Source organism: Microcaecilia unicolor, chromosome 6 (genome assembly GCF_901765095.1).
Source record: "Microcaecilia unicolor chromosome 6, aMicUni1.1, whole genome shotgun sequence".
NCBI classification, from domain to species: domain Eukaryota; kingdom Metazoa; phylum Chordata; class Amphibia; order Gymnophiona; family Siphonopidae; genus Microcaecilia; species Microcaecilia unicolor.
This window is the reverse complement of record NC_044036.1, coordinates 44,792,805-44,814,645: the sequence shown is the minus strand read 5'-3', so window position 1 is coordinate 44,814,645 and position 21,841 is coordinate 44,792,805. Positions and strand designations below refer to the sequence as shown.

The 21,841-nt window shown below is 41.8% G+C and overlaps 1 long non-coding RNA gene across 1 annotated transcript; it reads right to left on the bottom strand.

The window, feature by feature from the left end:
• Positions 1–457: 457 nt before the first annotated feature.
• Positions 458–9,306, bottom strand: LOC115471585. The gene is made up of 3 exons (XR_003942371.1): positions 9,296–9,306; positions 7,066–7,071; positions 458–542 (listed from the first exon to the last, which is right to left on the bottom strand). It is a non-coding gene; the product is annotated as an uncharacterized LOC115471585 (long non-coding RNA).
• Between the last annotated feature and the right edge of the window lie 12,535 nt (positions 9,307–21,841).

Here is a 21,841-nt window from a genome sequence, read left to right as displayed (position 1 = left end):
TAAAGATCCTATTACAATAGGAGAGCCTAGGAAAGGCCAGTCTTGAAAGAAGACCAGACTGATAATGACTGGAGGAAGGCAGAGGTAACCAAATAACTCTCACATCATTTATTTATGGTCAAAACCAAGGAAGTTGAAGAATACAGGAGAAGGGGTGTTCCTATCTAGTCCATTATACGGGCTGAAGCCAGTAGGCGGAGCTTGCCAGCAGTAGGTGGAGCTTTAGTTCAGCTAAAACAATAGCAAATGCTATTGAAAACAATAGCAAAAGATTATTAAAAATAAATGCGTGGTTCACCTGTAAAAAGCCTAAAGCTGTTCCAGTTGGATAGGCAGTGTCTTAAAAGGTGGAAGACAAAAGATTTTGTTGTTGTTGTTTTTTTTTTACTTATTTGACAGCTTTTTAATTTATTTGAAAGCTTCTCATATCTAGATATAAATATCATGAAATAAAAATTGAATATCACTAAAGCAGCTTAAAAAATTATTATAGCTGGTAGAAACAGCAGATAACCTCTGCATTTTGTGCTCATGTTTCTACACTGTTCTATACGATACAGATGGGGAGATTTCAGTGAGGATATCCTGTTTCTTGATGAGTTCATCTTAACTGCTGTTGTAATCTGCCTTGGGAAGCCTGGTGTTATAAAGATGGAATATACTGAAATTAAATGGAAGTAAAATTAAACTCTCCTTTCATTGGGGCACATGGACTCACATCTGCGTCTGTTTTGTAGAAGTTTACATTTTAGATACACAATTAGATTATTCTGTGTTTAGGCATGTTTCAGGGACAAAAGTGGTTTTATAAGTAAAAATAAAAATAAATATTTTGTTTCATGCAGATCTATTTTGCTTAAACATAACTAAATGGGTTAGAAGCCCCTAATTTAGGCCATTGGTTTTCTCATATTTTGTTCTTGTGATGGCTTAACCCTTTAGTGTCCAATGTTCCCGTAATAAGCCATATGGGAACAGATTGATAGGGAACATTGGACACTAAAGGGTCTAAAGGGTTAAACTGTGCCAAAACTGAATTCTCTTAACTCTTCTATCTGGTCGATAATAAAAGGAGCTCATTGTGAACGCTATCCACCCTAAAAAGGTTGTTTTCAGTCTGTACATGAGGAATCGTGATAGTGAATAAATAAGTGTATGTTTGTGTCCTTAGTCATGCATACAAAGGTTATATAATCCTTTCAAGATAGCCAGTTAATCATTTAACTTATTAGTGGAACATAACCACAGAGACATGTTATGGTTGCATTTTCAATGTGGTAATACTAGGGCCCACCTAAGGAACAGGTTATTTTGAGTTAGTCTTCACTGGACCAAACTTGCTTTCATTGTGCCATCACCATCCATCTGGATAGGAAGTGTCTTAGCGGTGGAGGATGAAGGATTTTTTTTTTTACATTTATATCCCACATTATCCCAAGCAAACTCGGGTTCAATGTGGCTTACATTTGAAAATGCAGTGAGACAGAATAATAGAATTCAGTTATATCATGGGAGCAAGTACATGGATATGTCTGAACCATTTATTAAAGATGAGATTACCATAATATACCCAGCTGGACATTTAAAAGTCTGTCCTTTAATGATGCTGCATGTTCAGAAATCATAACAATAAGTATAGACTGTTATTCAAATATTATCACATGCATACACCAGAACAGGCATCTATACGCACTTTGCAAAAGTAAACAACAACTTCTACAGAGTACATCCAAAATTTAATTTTTATCTTCTCATTTCCATCTTCCAAAATTCCAGACAGCAGATGTACAGATCAGCAGGACAGAAAGCAGTCCAAAACAAATAAAGTAAAAATAAACAAACAACAACAACACCACAGTTTATACTTAATTGTTCAACCATCCTTAGGATTCATCTTTGGGTTTAAAAGTAAAGCTATGTGCATGTAAGGACTGGATAAACAATTAAAACAAAGTTTACAGCAGATGCCCTTAATATGTAATACCACGTGTCAATAATGAAACTGTGATGGAATATTCACATAGCAAGCAGCCTGAGCAAACAGATTTATTTTCAATTGAACATAATTAACTTTGTATGAACTTCTAATAGTTTGCTGAACTGGACAATGCTGGCATATTTAATGATGGCACATTTAGACTGTCTCTGGACAGAACTTCTGCATGAAGAAAACCCCTACCTCATTATTCAATACATATCTGTGAAATAGCAGTAATAAAAAAAGCAAGTGCATTTTTATAATATACCATTGCATTCCACAAAAAAGGAGCAAGTTCCCACATGCCATCTTTTTCTTTTGAGATAGGCACAGGAAAAAAAGATGTTAAATGCTCCTAGTTTCAACTTAATTAATGTTTTTTTTTTAAATTGTACTTATAAATAGTAAGTCTGATTGTTAAGTACCTGATTCTCATAACATGATGTCTGTTTTGGTGGCCCTTTACCAGGTGTAAACATCTCTGCATGAATATAGGGAGTGCATATAGCCAGCCCCTCCAAATGAGACAATGATTTAAAATGTAGAACAAATTAGTACTCTAACCAATGAAACCGGTACTTCCTCTGTGTACATCCTTATGCTGCAAAAGCCAGCATGTTTGAAAATATAAGTGAGATTAAATAAAAATGCTACCAACAATAAAGAATGACAATGAGGATGCATGAGTGAACTATATGACGGCTTCAACTTTTTGACGTCATACTCATCCATTCTTCTGTTTTTCTTCAACCTCCTTGGTCAAAATGGAGGAGGGATCAGAGCGATGAAGAATGTCAATGTTAGGGTTAGCATACATCCAGTTTTACCCAGACATGTCCTGTTTTTGAGGACACGGTTGGGCAACCGGGCGGATTTTGCCAGCCTGCCCGTTTGTCCAGATTTACGGACAAACGGGCAGGCTGGCCTCAGGGTGTCCTATCCTCCCCTCCCCTCATTTACCTTAGTGTGGTGCCCTGGTGGTCTAGTGACCTTTTTGGGACAGGAAAGAGTCCCCTTTTCCTGCCCGGTGCGTCTGCAGACTGTCTTTTTCCCAGCGCTGATTCAAAATGGCTGCCGAGACACAGTTGAAGCGGCAGCCTCGCAAGACTTCTACAGAAGTCTTGTGAGGTCACTGCAAGGACTTGGGAAAAATCCACTGCTTATTTCTAGGATAAGCACCATAAAGTCTATTTTACTGTTCTGGAATCTTGTCAGGTACTCGTTGGAAACAGGATACTAGGCTTGATGGACATTCGGTCTGTCCCAGTATGGCAACATTTATGTTCTTATGTTATCTATGACATCCCCATATATATCCTTGTCAATGATCTACAGACCTTCTCCAAGTTTTTCTTCCGCAAACATTGAATTGAACAGAAGTATTTGTTGAACATCACTACTTTTCTCTTGTCTCGTTCCACACATTGGCCCTCACATCTTTGAATCTTGTACTTCCTCCTCTTCCCAGTATAGCTGAAAAAAAATCTTACGTTGCTTTTACATCTGTATCTATTTGTGACTCTGCATGTGCCTTTGTCATCCTGATTTCTTTCTTTGTGTATTCTATTTTTGTGATCTTCTGTATGGTAAATACTACCTTATTTGCCTTTATTTTTGCAGCCACTTCCCTGGACAAACATATTTCCTTTTCCTCTTTATTTTCTGTTGCCCTGTATCAGTTTAGCCCACTCTCTTTCTAGTTGCTTTATTTCCTACCACCCTGCAGCTCCTCCTTCAGGTATGTTTCCATTTTACCAAAGTCGGCATGTTTGAGGGGCCAATGCCTCTACCATGAATCTAGTGCAAAAAATTGTCATGCCATGCTCAAAATAATGAGCATGCAAATTAATTCCACATTAAAATCGCAGCAAATCTGCTTCTCGGTGAAAAAAATGTCAACTTTACTATCAGTGCCTGAGTAGTGATTGGCTTAGGCATTGACAGGAAAGTTAACCTTAAAAATAATTTTTAAAAAGCATGCTGTGGCAAAAGCCCCTTACCCCCAAACCAACCTGACATCTCTTCTTGCCCCTCCACACACATATGGCACCCACCTTTACCTGATTCTCACTTACTCCAGCCTTAAAAAATGGTCCAAAGGTCCCCACTCTCCAGTCACAAGCCTTGGTGGTCCAGTAGCCTCCCCCCAGCTGACCCAGACCAGGCCAGGCCCACTGGCCAAGGCAGGCCAAGCCAGGCCTCCCTGTGTCTTCTTCTGGTTAGGCCAGGCCAGGTCCGTCTGGTAGCCCAGCTTGGTCCTCCGAGTCACTTTGGCCTGGTGGAATAGTGGAGGCCCAACCATTTCCTAGATCCCCATACCTCCTAGATCCCCCATACTTGCTCCTGCTTCAGCAGGCGCCATCTTGAAAATGGCATCACCCAGCCCTACACAGTGCATCCTGGGATGCACTGGGTGGGGCACAACTACCATACAAGGGAGCTGTGGATACATTTATTTGCAATGTATATCCTCAGAAAACACATTTAGGGGGTCATTTACTAATAGTGCATGCTGACACTGTTTGCCCCAGGGCCCTTACCTAAAATTGTCCCTGTGGCAAATAATGCACATTAATAGCATTATTATACACTGCTGGTAAATGAGTCCCTAACAACAATGGCTCTAGTAGTCAGAAAATCTGCAAATTATTCCAACTATTAATCTTTCAAAATACAAAAAAGGATTTACATGTAATCATGTTTTGCATTTATGTTTGTTACTAGCATTATTTTGTCTGCATAAATAACTTACAATATTATCAGAAGGTTTCTAGTGTGTTAGTCATTTCTGTTTTAATTTATATATTTTTCAAGTATTTGATTTATAACTTCATATACTTGTGGTTTTGGTTTTTATGTGAGGACAAGCAGGATAGCAAATCCTCATATCTGGGTGATGTTTTATGTTATTAAGAGAATAATTTTGTAAGAGGGTACCTAAGTTGCCACGGCACATAGGTACATTCATTGTGCCTATTTTATATAAGCAAACATATGCCTACGCATTTTTATAAAATTATCCCAAGGAAAGCAAACACACATTTACTAGTCCTAGTATTTTTGGAAAGCGTAAACAGATGCTTCACATCTACCCGTTCAATTTCACTCATTATTTTATAGACTTCTATCATATCTCTCCTCAGTCGCCCTTTCTCCAAGCTGAAGAGCCCTAGCCACTTTAGCCTTTCCTCATAGGGAAGTCGTCTCATCCCCTTTATCATTTTCGTCGCCCTTCTCTGCACCTTTTCTAATTCCACTATATCTTTTTTGAGATGCGGCGACCAGAATTGAACACAATATTCGTGGTGCAGTCGCACCATGAATCGATACAAGGGCATTATAATGTCCTCATTTTTGTTTTCCATTCCTTTCCTAATAATACCTAACATTCTGTTTGCTTTCTTAGCTGCAGCATCACACTGAGCGGAAGGTTTCAACGTATCATCAACGACGACACCTAGATCCCTTTCTTGCTCAGTGACGTAGCTATAATTCGGATTTCTCTTTCCCACATGCATCACTTTGCACTTGCTCACATTAAACGTTATCTGCCATTTAGACGCCCAGTCTCCCAGTCTCGTAAGGTCCTCTTCTAATTTTTCACAATCCTCCCGCAATTTAATGACTTTCAATAACTTTGTATCATCAGCAAATTTAATTACCTCACTAGTTATTCCTATCTCTAGGTCATTTATAAATACGTTAAAAAGCAGCGGTCTCAGCACAGACCCCTTGGGAACCCCACTAACTACCCTTCTCCATTGAGAATACTGACCATTTAACCCTACTCTTTGTTTTCTATCTTTTAACCAGTTTTTAATCCACAATAGAACACTACCTCCTATCCCATGACTCTCCAATTTCCTCTGGAGTCTTTCATGAGGTACTTTGTCAAAAGCCATTTGAAAATCCAGATACACAATATCAACCGGTTCTTCACTCAAATATAGTAACATAGTAGATGACGGCAGAAAAAGACCTGCACGGTCCACCCAGTCTGCCCAACAACATAAACTCACATGTGCCATTTTTTGTGTATACCTTTCCTTGATTTGTACCTGTCTTTTTCAGGGCACAGACCGTATAAGTCTGCCCAGCACTATCCCCACCTCCCAACCACCAGCCCTGCCTCCCACCACCAGCTAAGCTTCTGGGGATCCCTTCCTTCTGAGCAGGATTCCTTTATGTTTATCCCACGCATGTTTGAATTCCGTTACCGTTTTCCTCTCCACCACCTCCCGTGGGAGGGCATTCCAAGCATCCACCACTCTCTCCGTGAAAAAATACTTCCTGACATTTTTCTTGAGCCTGCCCCCTTCAATCTCATTTCATGTCCTTTCATTCTACCGCCTTCCCATCTCCGGAAAAGGTTTGTTTGCGGATTCATACCTTTCAAATATTTGAATGTCTGTATCATATCACCCCTGTTTCTCCTTTCCTCCAGGGTATACATGTTCAGGTCAACAAGTCTCTCCTCATACGTCTTGTAACGCAAATCCCATACCATTCTCGTTGCTTTTCTTTGCACCCCTTCCATTTTTTAAACATCCTTCACAAGATATGGCCTCCAAAACTGAACACAATATTCCAGGTGGGGCCTCACCAACATCTTATACAGGGGTATTAAAACCTCTTTTCTTCTACTGGTCACACCTCTCTCTATACAGCCTAGCAATCTTCTAGCTACGGCCACCGTCTTGTCACACTGTTTCATCGCCTTCAGGTCCTCAGATACTGTCACCCCAAGATCCCTCTCCCCGTCCATACCTATCAGACTCTCACCGCCTAACACATACGTCTCCCATGGATTTCTACTCCCTAAGTGCATCACTTTGCATTTCTTCGCATTGAATTTTAATTGCCAAACGTTAGACCATTCTTCTAGCTTCCGCAGATCTTTTTTCATGCTTTCCACTCCCTCCGGAGTGTCCACTCTGTCCACTCCTTCAAAGAAATGTAATAGATTGGTGAGGCAAGATTTCTCTTCACTAAAGCCATGTTGGCTTTGTCTCATTAATCCTTGCTTTTGCATATGCTCTGTAATTTTGTTCTTTATAATAGTCCCTATCATTTTGCCTGGCACCGACATCAAACTCACCAGTGTATAATTTCCCGGATATCCTATGGAACCTTTTAAAAAATCAGCATTGCATTGGCCACCCTCCACTCTTCTGGTACCACGCTCGATTTTAAGGATAAATTACATATTAGTAACAATAGCTCCAGCTGATTTCTACCACGAGCTAAAAATGCTACCACGGCTTAGTAAAAGACCCCCTTAGTCACTAGTCATGGTGTCTGTTTTAAGCCTATTCTTTACAGAATAGTAGTGTAAGAGGCAGAGAATACATTTACATCTAGGCATGACCACTTACAGTGGCCCTATAGCAAGAATAAATGCCCATGCCTAGATGTGTGCAGGAATATACATAAATACTTTTAAAACAAATAGGAGGAAATATTTTTTCAGTCAATGAATAGTTAAACTCTGGAACTCTTTTCTGAAAGATGTAGTAACAGCAGTTAGCGTATCTGGGTTTAAAAACAGTTTGGACAAGTTCCTGGAGGAAAAGTCCATAGTTTGCTATTGAGATAGACAGAGGAAGCCACTGCTTGCCCTGGGATTGGTAACATGGAATATTACTACTATCTGGGTTTCTGCCAGGTACTTGTGACCTGGATTGGCCACTGCTGGAAACAGGATACTGGGCTAGGTGGACCATTGGTCTGACCCAATATGGCTATTCTTATGTTGTATAATTAAATGCATACATGTGTGCTCTGTCCATACTGCACCCAAACTCCGCCCATGTGCATGTCTACTGGCAAAGTACATACCATCAAACCATGCCACATACTTTCCCACCAGTCGGTATTACAGAAGAGGTCATACACATGTATTAAGTATCCACTTATGGGCATAAATGCCTCATAATACTGCCATTTATGTGCATTCTGGCTGCCTAAATCTAGACATCTCCTTATATCATTACCTTTATATTGTGTAAAGGTAGCCACTATAACTTCTCTGTACCTATATTTATATGCATGAATGTTGAACAATTTCATAAAAGCCTTCTTTAGTTCATAAAACACTGTTCTACACATTGAAGTCCGTTATAAAATTACCTTCAATGTGTCCAAGTCTGGCCCTGCACAGGAAATGGTGCTTGACAAGAACAGCAGCATACGCATGTGTGCAGAACATGTGGTGAGATCCTGGAAACCACCTTCATGGGAAAATGTAAAGCACTCAGTCTCACTGCAAAGGAGTAGGTGTGACTCACTCTAGGGAAATGGCAGAATGTTAACAGAACACATTTTTTACTTTGGAGCATTACTATGTTCTCACTTGACTAAACTATTTAACATGAAGAAAATCTGCTTTGATCATCTTCTGTTATCCATGATAAGCCTCAGAACTATGATTCCATTTTTCAGTTAATAGCACTCATCAGAATCCAATTGCTTTGGAGTTGGTGTGGTGTTCAGATTGCAAATTTAACATGTTAGTTTATAAACTGTGAGAACAGATAAGGAGTTGCTCAATTTATTTCCTGTCACACAGCCGTTGGCTTCACTTGATCTCTGTCTTTCCCTTCTCTTCTTTGCCATCAAGGATGCTCTGTGCTTATCTCACACTTTCTTGAATTTTGTTACGGTTTTGACGTCACCATCATCAAAAGTAGCCGTAGATCATAGCTCATAGTTGACCTTTATATGTTATACCACAAATAATACAAATATCTAAGCAGTTTACAGATGAATCCAAAAATGTTAGTGAAGTAAAAAAGAGAGTGACAAAAGGAGGCCAAGGTTACAATTGAACAATAAAACATAAGGTAAAGAGGAGTATTAATTAAATTAATTAAATTGTAAAACACAAGAGGAAGAAAGGAGTGCAAAAGAGACAAGGCTATAGTGATGTGAAGTTCTTAGAGAAGAGGACATTTGTCTGAGTAAGTGACATTGTTTTGCTCTGTGCTTGGTACCTTAAAGATTGGGTTTAAAAGAGGAATTGTAGGTTATTGATAAACACAATTAGAATTAGAATTTAAAAAAAAAAAGCAAACTTTATTAACTAGTCTCCATACCCTTTTCCCCATGGTTTTAAAACTTGAATTTTCTGCCACAGCATTAACAGATTGATTCTAGAAGGCACAGCAGGGGCTAGTTCAGTCTTCATTCCCACCCCTTCCCCAGTTCCCACTCACCCCTAGCTCAACTCTTCTTTTGTAGCCAATTATTCTAATTAGGACAATAGGAGAGTTTTTATTAGAGTTTTAATTACATTTAATTAGATTCTGAGCAGCACACACTAAATAAATTACAAATTATACCACATAATCTTAAGGCTTTTTATATTCATCTGATATCTCTAGTACCTTAAGAAGCTTTAATTAAACAACTCTATAATACTAAGATGCAGACAGCAGTCCAGCAGCAAGAGGGGTGCTATCCAGTCTTTTGCATTGAGTGTCACATGTGTGATTATCTCCCAGTTGGTTAAAGGCTATATGTGTGTGCTTGATGCAAAAAGCTCCCAGCTCTCAGAAAATGAGTCCATTCTTTTCAAGCTAGAGTAGTAGACTTGGAGGAGCTGAGGGAGAAAGAGAGGTGCATAGAGGAGGCCTACAGGGATGTTGTAGAGAAGTCCCACCTCTAGTCTGGCAGCCCCTATGCTGCCTTGGAGGAGGGAGGTCTCCTAAAAGGACAGCATCACCCTGGTGAAGCTGGAAGTGTTCCTGTAGCCAGGACCAGCTCATCATGGAAAGCAATATCTTCTCGCACTGAGGATGTACTCCAGGAGCTTCTGCCCAGGAGGCAAGGGTTCAAACTTAGTGGGTGTGACCTGATTCTCTGTTAGAGGGGCAGCCTTCTATACCAGTTTTTCTTGAGAAATCCATCTTTTTTACAGATTAACTGGCTGTGCTGCAGCTCTGTCTGTACATTTTAGACTTAGCAGCTCTGTCTCTGAATCTCCCCCACAAATTCAAACTTAGTGGGTGTGACCTGATTCTCTGTTAGAGGGGCAGCCTTCTATACCAGTTTTTCTTGAGAAATCCATCTTTTTTACAGATTAACTGGCTGTGCTGCAGCTCTGTCTGTACATTTTAGACTTAGCAGCTCTGTCTCTGAATCTCCCCCACAAATTCAAACTTAGTGGGTGTGACCTGATTCTCTGTTAGAGGGGCAGCCTTCTATACCAGTTTTTCTTGAGAAATCCATCTTTTTTACAGATTAACTGGCTGTGCTGCAGCTCTGTCTGTACATTTTAGACTTAGCAGCTCTGTCTCTGAATCTCCCCCACAAATTCAAACTTAGTGGGTGTGACCTGATTCTCTGTTAGAGGGGCAGCCTTCTATACCAGTTTTTCTTGAGAAATCCATCTTTTTTACAGATTAACTGGCTGTGCTGCAGCTCTGTCTGTACATTTTAGACTCAGATCCCTCCCACCCACCCCTCTACCCACCCACCCCTAGGGTGATAGTTCTTATATACCCTCCCAAGCAACCTAATCTGCCTGCAGATAACTGCTCTGTCTCTGTGTTCAGGCTCTTCACCTCCTTTCCTCCCACATTTTTCAAACATAGTGGGTGTGACTTGTTCTTACTGGGCAGTGCCTACCTGCCTGCTGCCTACCATTCCAGTTTTAAGCCTCTAATCCAGCTCTGCCGTTCTATCTATCGCTTAACACCTCAGTCACTACATATATACCCATAACACCTCAGTTACTACTTATGGCCCCTTTACACATTCTCTTCCTTGCCCTGTCCCTTCCTAATCTTTTTCCCCTCCCCCTACCGCTGTCTACCACTGGAACTCACTGCCCACCCATGTCCTCTCCCATCTTGCTCACTACTGCAATACCCTACTCACCCCCGTCCCTCACCACCTCACCATCTCTCCTGTCCCCCTCCTCCTTCCTAGCTCTCAACCTTCAACACTTCCTTCCTGCCATTAACCCATCCTCATTCCTCCTAAGCGCATCCCGTCTTCGTCGCCTTCGTCGCCCTACCTCCCCCACCCTCCTCCGCACTCTCTTGCTCCTCCTCCTGCTATCCGCAGGAGACATCAATCCCAATCCAGGTCCCCCACACCTGTCTTCGTCCTATCCATGCAAACGTTTCCGGGATGTCTCCAATCTCATATCTATTCCCCTCCTCCCCCCCTCTTCCCTCCCCTTCTCATGTGCACTGTGGAATGCCCACTCGGTCTGCAACAAACTTCCCTTCACCCACGATCTCTTCATCTCTCATTCCCTTCACCTGCTTGCCCTAACTGAAACCTGGCTCTCCCCTGACGACTCTGCCTCAGTTGCGGCTCTATGCCATGGAGGCTATCTCTTCTCCCATACTCCCCGCCTAGTTGGCCGTGGAGGAGGCGTCGGGTTACTACTCTCGCCCTCCTGTAGCTTCCAACCCCTCCTCCTACCACAGTCTCACTGCTTCTCATCCTTTGAAGTCCACTCCATCCGTCTATTCTACCCGTTGCCACTCAGAGTGGCAGTCATTTACCGCCCCCCTGATAAATCCCTCCCTTCCTTCCTCACCGACTTCGATGCCTGGCTTTCTGTTTTTCTTGAACCCTCATCTCCATCCCTCATTCTCGGAGACTTCAACATACACGTTGATGACCTGTCCAACTCTCACGCTTCTCAGTTCCTCACTCTAACATCATCCTTCAACCTCCAGCTTTGTTCCACCACCCCTACTCACCGTGATGGCCATTGCCTTGACCTCGTCCTCTCCTCTTCCGGCTCACCCTCCAATTTCCACACCTCAGCTCTTCCTGTCTCTGATCATCACCTGATCACCTTCACACTTCTTCACCCTCCCCCTCAGCCCCGCCCAACATTAACCACTACTTCCAGGAATCTCCAGATTATTGACCCTCCCACCTTATCATCTAGTATTTCTAATCTCCTCCCCTCCATCATGTCCTCCGAGTCTGTTGACGAGGCTGTCTCCGCTTACAATGCCACTCTCTCCTCTGCTCTGGACACCCTTGCACCATCCACCTCCCGTCCCACAAGGCGTACTAATCCCCAGCCCTGGCTGACCCCTTGCATCCGTTACCTTCGCTCCTGCGCCCGATCTGCTGAACGCCTCTGGAGGAAATCTCGCACCCATTCAGATTTCCTTCACTACAAATTCATGCTATCCTCCTTCCAGTCCTCACTATTCCTTGCCAAACAGGACTATTACACCCAACTGACTAATTCTCTCAGCTCTAACCCTCGTCGTCTCTTCGCCACCCTTAACTCCCTCCTCAAAGTGCCCTCCGCTCCCACCCCCCCGTCACTCTCTCCTCAATCACTGGCTGACTACTTCCGCGACAAGGTGCAAAAGATCAACCTTGAGTTCACTACCAAGCCACCTCCTCCTCTTCACCCTTCAACCCTCTCCCTCAACCAACCAACCCAGACCTCTTTCTCCTCCTTTCCTGATATCTCCGAGGAGGAAACCGCCCGCCTTCTTTCCTCCTCAAAATGCACCACTTGTTCCTCTGATCCCATCCCCACCAACTTACTTAACACCATCTCTCCTACTATCACCCCCTCCATCTGTCATATCCTCAACCTCTCTCTCTCCACTGCAACTGTCCCCGACACCTTCAAGCATGCTGTAGTCACGCCACTCCTCAAAAAACCATCACTAGACCCTACCTGTCCCTCCAACTACCGCCCCATCTCCCTCCTACCCTTCCTCTCCAAGACACTTGAGCGCGCAGTCCACAGCCGCTGCCTTGATTTTCTCTCCTCTCATGCCATCCTTGATCCGCTTCAATCCGGTTTTCGCCCTCTTCACTCGACAGAAACAGCACTTTCTAAAGTCTGTAATGACCTGTTCCTTGCCAAATCCAGAGGCCACTACTCCATCCTCATCCTCCTGGATCTATCCGCTGCTTTTGACACTGTCAATCATGACTTACTTCTTGCCACACTGTCCTCATTTGGGTTCCAGGGCTCTGTCCTCTCCTGGTTCTCCTCCTATCTCTCCCACCGCACCTTCAAAGTTCACTCTCATGGATCTTCCTCCACCCCCATCCCCTTATCTGTTGGTGTTCCCCAGGGATCGGTCCTTGGACCCCTTCTCTTCTCAATCTACACCTCTTCCCTGGGCTCCCTGATCTCATCTCATGGTTTCCAGTATCATCTCTATGCTGATGACACCCAACTGTATCTCTCCACACCAGACATCACCGCGGAGACCCAGGCAAAGGTATCGGCCTGCTTATCCGACATTGCTGCCTGGATGTCCAACCGCCACCTGAAACTGAACATGTCCAAGACCGAGCTTATCGTCTTTCCACCAAAACCCACTTCTCCTCTTCCTCCACTTTCTATCTCAGTTGATAACACCCTCATCCTCCCCGTCTCATCTGCCCGCAACCTCGGAGTCATCTTTGACTCCTCTCTTTCCTTCTCTGCGCATATCCAGCAGATAGCCAAGACCTGTCGCTTCTTCCTCTTTAACATCAGCAAAATTCGCCCTTTCCTCTCTGAACACACCACCCGAACTCTCGTCCACGCTCTCATTACCTCTCGCCTGGACTACTGCAACTTACTCCTCACCGGCCTCCCACTTAGCCATCTATCCCCCCTTCAGTCTGTTCAGAACTCTGCTGCACGTCTCATATTCCGCCAGAACCGATATACTCATATCACCCCTCTCCTCAGGTCACTTCACTGGCTTCCGATCAGATACCGCATTCAATTCAAGCTTCTCCTTCTTACCTACAAATGCACTCAGTCTGCTGCCCCTCACTACCTCTCTACCCTCATCTCCCCTTACGTTCCCGCCCGTAACCTCCGTTCACAGGATAAATCCCTCCTCTCAGTACCCTTCTCCACCACCGCCAACTCCAGGCTCCGCTCATTCTGCCTCGCCTCACCCTATGCTTGGAACAACCTTCCTGAACCCTTACGCCAAGCCCCCTCCCTGCCCATCTTCAAGTCTTTGCTTAAAGCCCACCTCTTCAATGCTGCGTTCGGCACCTAACCCTTACCGTTCAGTGAATCCAGACTGCCCCAATTTGACTGCCCCGATCGGACCGACCGTTCACTTGTCTATTAGATTGTAAGCTCTTTGAGCAGGGACTGTCTCTCTTTGTTAAATTGTACAGCGCTGCGTAACCCTAGTAGCGCTCTAGAAATGTTAAGTAGTAGTAGTAGTAGTAGTAGGATGGCTGTTGTTGTTAGTGATTGGTGGACATGAGAATTGCCTGGTCACTTGCCTGCCTGGTGTGAAGGTGGCGGACCTCATGTTTCGCCTAGATAGGATTTTAGATAGTGCTGGAGAGGAGTCGGCTGTCTTGGTACATATGGGTACCAATGACACAGGAAAATGTGGGAAGGAGGACCTGGAAGCTAAATTTAGGCTCTTAAGTAAAAATCTCAAATCCAGAACCTCTAGGGTAGCATTTTCAGAAGTGCTACCTGTTCAACAAGTAGGGCCCAAGAGACAGGCAGAGCTCCGGAGTCTCAATGTGTGGATGAGGCGATGGTGCAAGGAAGAGAGTTTTAGATTTGTTAGGAACTGGGCAACATTCTGGGGAAGGGGGAGTCTATTCCAGAATGATGTGTTCCACCTTAACCAGGGTGGGACCAGATGGCTGGCATCAGCATTTAAAAAGGACAAAGAGCAGCTTTTAAACTAGAAACTGGGGGAAGGCCAACAGTCGTACAAACGCGCATGGTTCGGAACAAGGTATCTTTCAAAGATATCACCAAAGCAGGGAAGACAGGGTATCTCGATAGCGAGATGCAATAGAGACCATAGTAGACCAGGAGGCTTATTTTCAAAGCACTTAGCCTCCCAAAGTTCCATAGAAACATATGGAACTTAGCCTCCCAAAGTGCTTTGAAAATATGCCTACTGTCAGGTATCTTTAAATAAAAAACAGATTTTCAAGATTGCAAATTATCACTGTCAACTGCTGAACAAGATGTAAATAGGAACAACAAACATAGTTTGAAATGTCTATCTGCAAATGCCAGAAGCCTACGAAATAAGATGGGATAGTTAGAATATATTGCACTAAATGAAAAATTAGATATAATAAGCATCTCTGAGACCTGGTGAAAAGAAGATAACCAGTGTGACACTGTCATACCAGGGTACAAATTATATCATAGTGATAGGGTGGATTGAATTGGTGGAGGGGTAGCATTGAGGCATATTTTCAAAGCACTTTGGGAGGCTAAGTTCCATAGGTTTCTATGGAACTTTGGGAGGCTAAGTGCTTTGAAAATAAGCATTGTGTGTTAAGGTGGGCCTTGAATCAAATAGACTAAAAATTCTGCAGGACACAAAACACATCTTGGTATCCCTATGGATTGAAATTCCATGTGTAAAAATGAAAAGGATAGTGATAGGCGTGTACTACCATACACCTAGCCAGGATGAACAGACAGATCATCCTGGCTAGGTGGACGGTAGTAGATGTAGAAATGTTATCAGAAATTAGAGAGGCTAACAAACCGGGGAACACAATAATAATGGGTGATTTGAATTATCCTGATATTGACTGGGTATATGTAACATCAGCGCATGCTAGGGTCACCACATCTCAAAAAAGATATAGTGGAATTAGAAAAGGTACAGAGAAGGGCGACGAAAATGATAATGAGAATGGGATGACTTCCCTATGAGGAAAGGCTAAAGCAGCTAGGGCTTCTCAGCTTGGAGAAAAGACGGCTGAGGGGAGATATGATAGAGGTCTATAAAATAATGAGTGGAGTGGAATGAGTAGACGTGAATCGCTTCTTTACTCTTTCCAAAAATACTAGGATTAGGGGGCAAGCAATGAAGCTACAAAGTAGAAAATTTAAAACAAATTGGAGAAAATAATTCATTTCCAGAGAATGTGGTAAAAGCAGTTCGCTTTGCTGGGTTTAAAATAGGTTTGGCTAACTTCCTAAAAGAAAAGTCCATAAGCCATTATTAAGATAGACTTGGGGAAAATCCACTGCTTATTTCCAGGATAATCAATGTAATTGACAAAACAAACAATTGTGCCTATGCTCTGTCGAGCATCAAAATATAACAAAATATTTAAACACACATGAATACAAGTGTATTGCTTCTTCAGCTTATTGAGAGTGGAGTAGTCTCATATGTGACACACGATAGAGGTTATTTGATTTTTCACCCACTGACTGGGTGTATTATCTGTGTGTATTGTCTAATCATTGACTGAACCTCCACCACCCTTTGCTAATCTTATATATGAAGATATATTTCTATTTATCAATATGCTATCATCTAATTTTATACAGCACTTAGCTTGAACAAGTTGGTGCTCTTAAAACCCCGACAGGTCCCCGTTTCGTGGCTACTTTTTCAAGGGGGAGTCACCAGTTCTAAAACCAAAAACAAGATGCAGCACAAAGTTACTTACAAAATAGTTCTAAAAGGCATATTAGTTGTATAATTACTTGTATTCTAAATAAAATTGCTGTTAGCTTACCAAGTAACAGTCTCAAGTGCAACTGCAGCATTACTCTGTCTCTCTCAAAAATGGCCACGGCGTCTTTTTGTTAGTGCTCAGCCATGCCAGCTGGTTGTGAAGCTAGCTTCAAAATAAAAGTCCTTAACACAGTCTTCTAACTAAATAAAAGCCCTGTCTAAGACTAGTATAGAAAACTGCCACTGTTGATATTCATCTTGTATGTCTCGAGCAAGCACTCCTTGATTAACCATTTGTTTGTGGCAAAAGTTTTAACATATCAAAAGATTTTTCTATATATTAGGAAATGGAGAAAATTGAAAAACATTGAAAAAAAATGTTAAACTTAGTGCCTACTCATCACTCTAGGACTGATATGGAAATATTCCAATACCAGTGTACGTGTTTGTTATAAACCATACAACCAGAGACAAGAACTGAATAGCTCACTTCTTATATCAAAAGGGGAATGTTATGTTAGAAAAAACAGCTCCACTGTGTGTAAGTGTTCAAGCCCCTTGGTTCTATAGTATCCAGTGTAAAAATCCAAAAGGTTTCACGCTGTAAAATTTTTCTGTTTAAATCACCTCCTCTAGTGGAGGGAATCACTTGTTCAATCACCATACATTTAAGATCTTCGATGGTATGATTTTGCGATGTCCAATGTTGTACCATAGGTGCTCCAAAATTTTGTGCAGTAATTCGTGAACGGTGTTCAATCAGTCTCTCATGTAGTGACCTCATTGATTTCCCAATATAATGTTTGTCACATGGACATTTGATGTAGTAAATAATGCCCGTAGATCGGCATGTAGTTCTGCACTTTAATTTATAGCTCCTGCCGTTGCAGACGAAATCTGTCCCTTCAATGGTTGTGGGGCATGTTTTGCAACGAGGTTTCATGCATTTAAAGTGTCCAAAGTTGCCTACGTTGTCAATGGGAACCATAGGTAAAACCGCTGGACTTAAAATTTCTTTCAGATTTTTGGAACGTGAAAATGCCATCCTGATGTTATGATTTGTGAACACTGGATGTGCTTTAATGATGTCCCAATGGCGGCGAATAATAGCAGCAGTAGCCTCTCCACCCGGAGTGTATCTTGTCACAAAAGTCATAATTTGTCCATCGTGTTGTGTCCGTGGTGGAGATTGAAGCAATAATTCTCTGTTGTTGTACTTGGCTCTGGTGTAGGCTCTCTTGATGGTTTTGTGTGGATAATTTCTCTGCAACAACTTAGAACCAAAAGATTCAGAATGTACCTTGTAATCGGCATCTGTAGTACAAATACGCTTAAAGCGGAGAAACTGAGAAAATGGAAGACTTCGTTTTAATGCTTTGGGATGGCAACTACTGTATTCTAAAAAAGTATTCCGGTCAGTGCTTTTAACAAATACATTGGTAATGAATTGCTTCTCTGCAAGAAGAATCTCAACATCAAGAAAATGTATCTTGGATTCTGACCACGTTAAGGTAAATTGGATTCTGGCATGACATTGATTCAGCCAACTGTGAAATGACTGTAATTGTTCGATACTACCATACCACACAATGAATATATCGTCGATGTAACGTTTCCATGTCCCTAGCATGTCATTGTAAGGAGATCTGGCTAACCATTTATCTTCAAACTGAGCCATAAAAAGATTGGCTAGAGTGGGAGCGAATGTCGCTCCCATAGCCACCCCAGATTTTTGTTTGTATAACTCATTTTGAAAGCAGAAAAAATTACTGCATAATGCTATTTCTGCCAGTTTACACAAAAAATCAGTGGGGACTTGATGTGGGCTGGGACGATTGTTTAAGGTTTCACCAATAACTTCTAACAATTCATTTTGAGGAATCATAGTATATAGAGATTTTATGTCAAAGGTTGCCATAATAATGTGTGAATCTGGTAACTGTATATCCTGCAATATATTGAGAAAATGTGTAGTGTCCTTAATGTATGTAGGAGTTTTTTTCACCACGTCTTGAAGGAACGTATCTACATATTGGGACAAGGGTTCAAGCAGTGAGCCACGGGAAGACATTATCGGTCTTCCTGGGGGGTTACTTATGTCTTTATGGACTTTCGGTAATGTGTAAAGAACTGGAACGATGGGAAACCGCCTGTTCAAATAATTGAACTCCTTCTTGTTTAGAAATCCTGCTTCCTCCGCCCTTGTGGTTATTGCCAGTATGTGTTCTTGGAGCTGTTTTGTGGGATCCTGATCTAATTTAACGTACGATGTCGTATCGGCTAATTGTGAATGGATCTCAGTTATATATTGGGATCTGTCTAAAATTACAGTAGCCCCGCCTTTGTCGGCCCGTTTAAATACAATGTCAGTGTTTTTTCTCAACGATTGTAGGGCTTTACGTTCATCTCGGGTCAGGTTATCATGGAAACGATGTGATTTGTTATTGTTGGTGTTGTGTAACCTACCCACATCTCTTAAAACTAGCTGTTTGAACACTGATACTATAGGATCGATCGGGATGGGCGGGATCCATTGAGATTTATCTTTAACTCGGGAAGAGGAATCATGTCTAGCCTTATCATTGAAAAAAATCTTGAGTTGCAAAGTACGAATGAATTTTTCAAGGTCAATTCTAAATTGAAAATTGTTGAAAAATTGAACAGGTACATATGAAAGGCCTTTGGAAAGCAGAGAAATCTCAGTCGAAGTAAAGGTATGTGTCGACAAATTCATTACGTTCTGATCTATTGGAACTGGGACCGCGTCTGTGGACGTGGCCTGGATATACCTCTGTTCATGCCTCTCCTGTTGCCTCTATCGTGTGTCACATATGAGACTACTCCACTCTCAATAAGCTGAAGAAGCAATACACTTGTATTCATGTGTGTTTAAATATTTTGTTATATTTTGATGCTCGACAGAGCATAGGCACAATTGTTTGTTTTGTCAATTACATTGATTACCATGGCCTCTAGCTCTTGGAAAACTGGTTTCAGTTTCAGTGCAGATGTAGCCACAGATCTATTACAAAACACCCCTAGTCTAACACCATTAGGGAGTGATACTCTGGATACAGAATGGGAGTCCCTCTTGTCCAATTTTAAATCCTCACTCAAACTTGAAATGAACAGCTCAGCTTTAGTTGAATACTGCAGAGCAGAACAGATACCGCGAGGTTTGCGTATTAACAAGGCACCTCAAATTTTCAAAGAACAGACTGAGTTCATTACAAAGTGGAACATGATATTAAACAAATGTTCTTTAGACCTCATGCTTTTGATTATTGAACAGTCCAAGTCAGTATTACAACAAGAAAAAGATCTTCTTGATAAGGAATTAGAACAGATTAAACAGGGAGTCTCTGAGCAAGTCTTTCTCTCCAAATACGCACAATTAAAGGAAAATTTGGAACAGTTTAAAGAGACATTAAGGAAAACAAAATTGAAGAAATTATCGAGGGATAAAGGTGATTATTCAAAAGGACGTGTATATCCATGGATGTACAGCAAAGATAATCAAGTTACAGATACATCCACATCTAGTGTGCCAGCCACCGGCCATAGACAGGTGGCATTTAAAGCTTTTCAATTTACAGATAGTTCTTCAGGGAATGATACTGATGATTTTTTAGACCACAGACAAACAAGACTGACAAGAACAAGAACAAGAGGCAACAGGAGAGGCATGAACAGAGGTATATCCAGGCCACGTCCACAGACGCGGTCCCAGTTCCAATAGATCAGAACGTAATGAATTTGTCGACACATACCTTTACTTCGACTGAGATTTCTCTGCTTTCCAAAGGCCTTTCATATGTACCTGTTCAATTTTTCAACAATTTTCAATTTAGAATTGACCTTGAAAAATTCATTCGTACTTTGCAACTCAAGATTTTTTTCAATGATAAGGCTAGACATGATTCCTCTTCCCGAGTTAAAGATAAATCTCAATGGATCCCGCCCATCCCGATCGATCCTATAGTATCAGTGTTCAAACAGCTAGTTTTAAGAGATGTGGGTAGGTTACACAACACCAACAATAACAAATCACATCGTTTCCATGATAACCTGACCCGAGATGAACGTAAAGCCCTACAATCGTTGAGAAAAAACACTGACATTGTATTTAAACGGGCCGACAAAGGCGGGGCTACTGTAATTTTAGACAGATCCCAATATATAACTGAGATCCATTCACAATTAGCCGATACGACATCGTACGTTAAATTAGATCAGGATCCCACAAAACAGCTCCAAGAACACATACTGGCAATAACCACAAGGGCGGAGGAAGCAGGATTTCTAAACAAGAAGGAGTTCAATTATTTGAACAGGCGGTTTCCCATCGTTCCAGTTCTTTACACATTACCGAAAGTCCATAAAGACATAAGTAACCCCCCAGGAAGACCGATAATGTCTTCCCGTGGCTCACTGCTTGAACCCTTGTCCCAATATGTAGATACGTTCCTTCAAGACGTGGTGAAAAAAACTCCTACATACATTAAGGACACTACACATTTTCTCAATATATTGCAGGATATACAGTTACCAGATTCACACATTATTATGGCAACCTTTGACATAAAATCTCTATATACTATGATTCCTCAAAATGAATTGTTAGAAGTTATTGGTGAAACCTTAAACAATCGTCCCAGCCCACATCAAGTCCCCACTGATTTTTTGTGTAAACTGGCAGAAATAGCATTATGCAGTAATTTTTTCTGCTTTCAAAATGAGTTATACAAACAAAAATCTGGGGTGGCTATGGGAGCGACATTCGCTCCCACTCTAGCCAATCTTTTTATGGCTCAGTTTGAAGATAAATGGTTAGCCAGATCTCCTTACAATGACATGCTAGGGACATGGAAACGTTACATCGACGATATATTCATTGTGTGGTATGGTAGTATCGAACAATTACAGTCATTTCACAGTTGGCTGAATCAATGTCATGCCAGAATCCAATTTACCTTAACGTGGTCAGAATCCAAGATACATTTTCTTGATGTTGAGATTCTTCTTGCAGAGAAGCAATTCATTACCAATGTATTTGTTAAAAGCACTGACCGGAATACTTTTTTAGAATACAGTAGTTGCCATCCCAAAGCATTAAAACGAAGTCTTCCATTTTCTCAGTTTCTCCGCTTTAAGCGTATTTGTACTACAGATGCCGATTACAAGGTACATTCTGAATCTTTTGGTTCTAAGTTGTTGCAGAGAAATTATCCACACAAAACCATCAAGAGAGCCTACACCAGAGCCAAGTACAACAACAGAGAATTATTGCTTCAATCTCCACCACGGACACAACACGATGGACAAATTATGACTTTTGTGACAAGATACACTCCGGGTGGAGAGGCTACTGCTGCTATTATTCGCCGCCATTGGGACATCATTAAAGCACATCCAGTGTTCACAAATCATAACATCAGGATGGCATTTT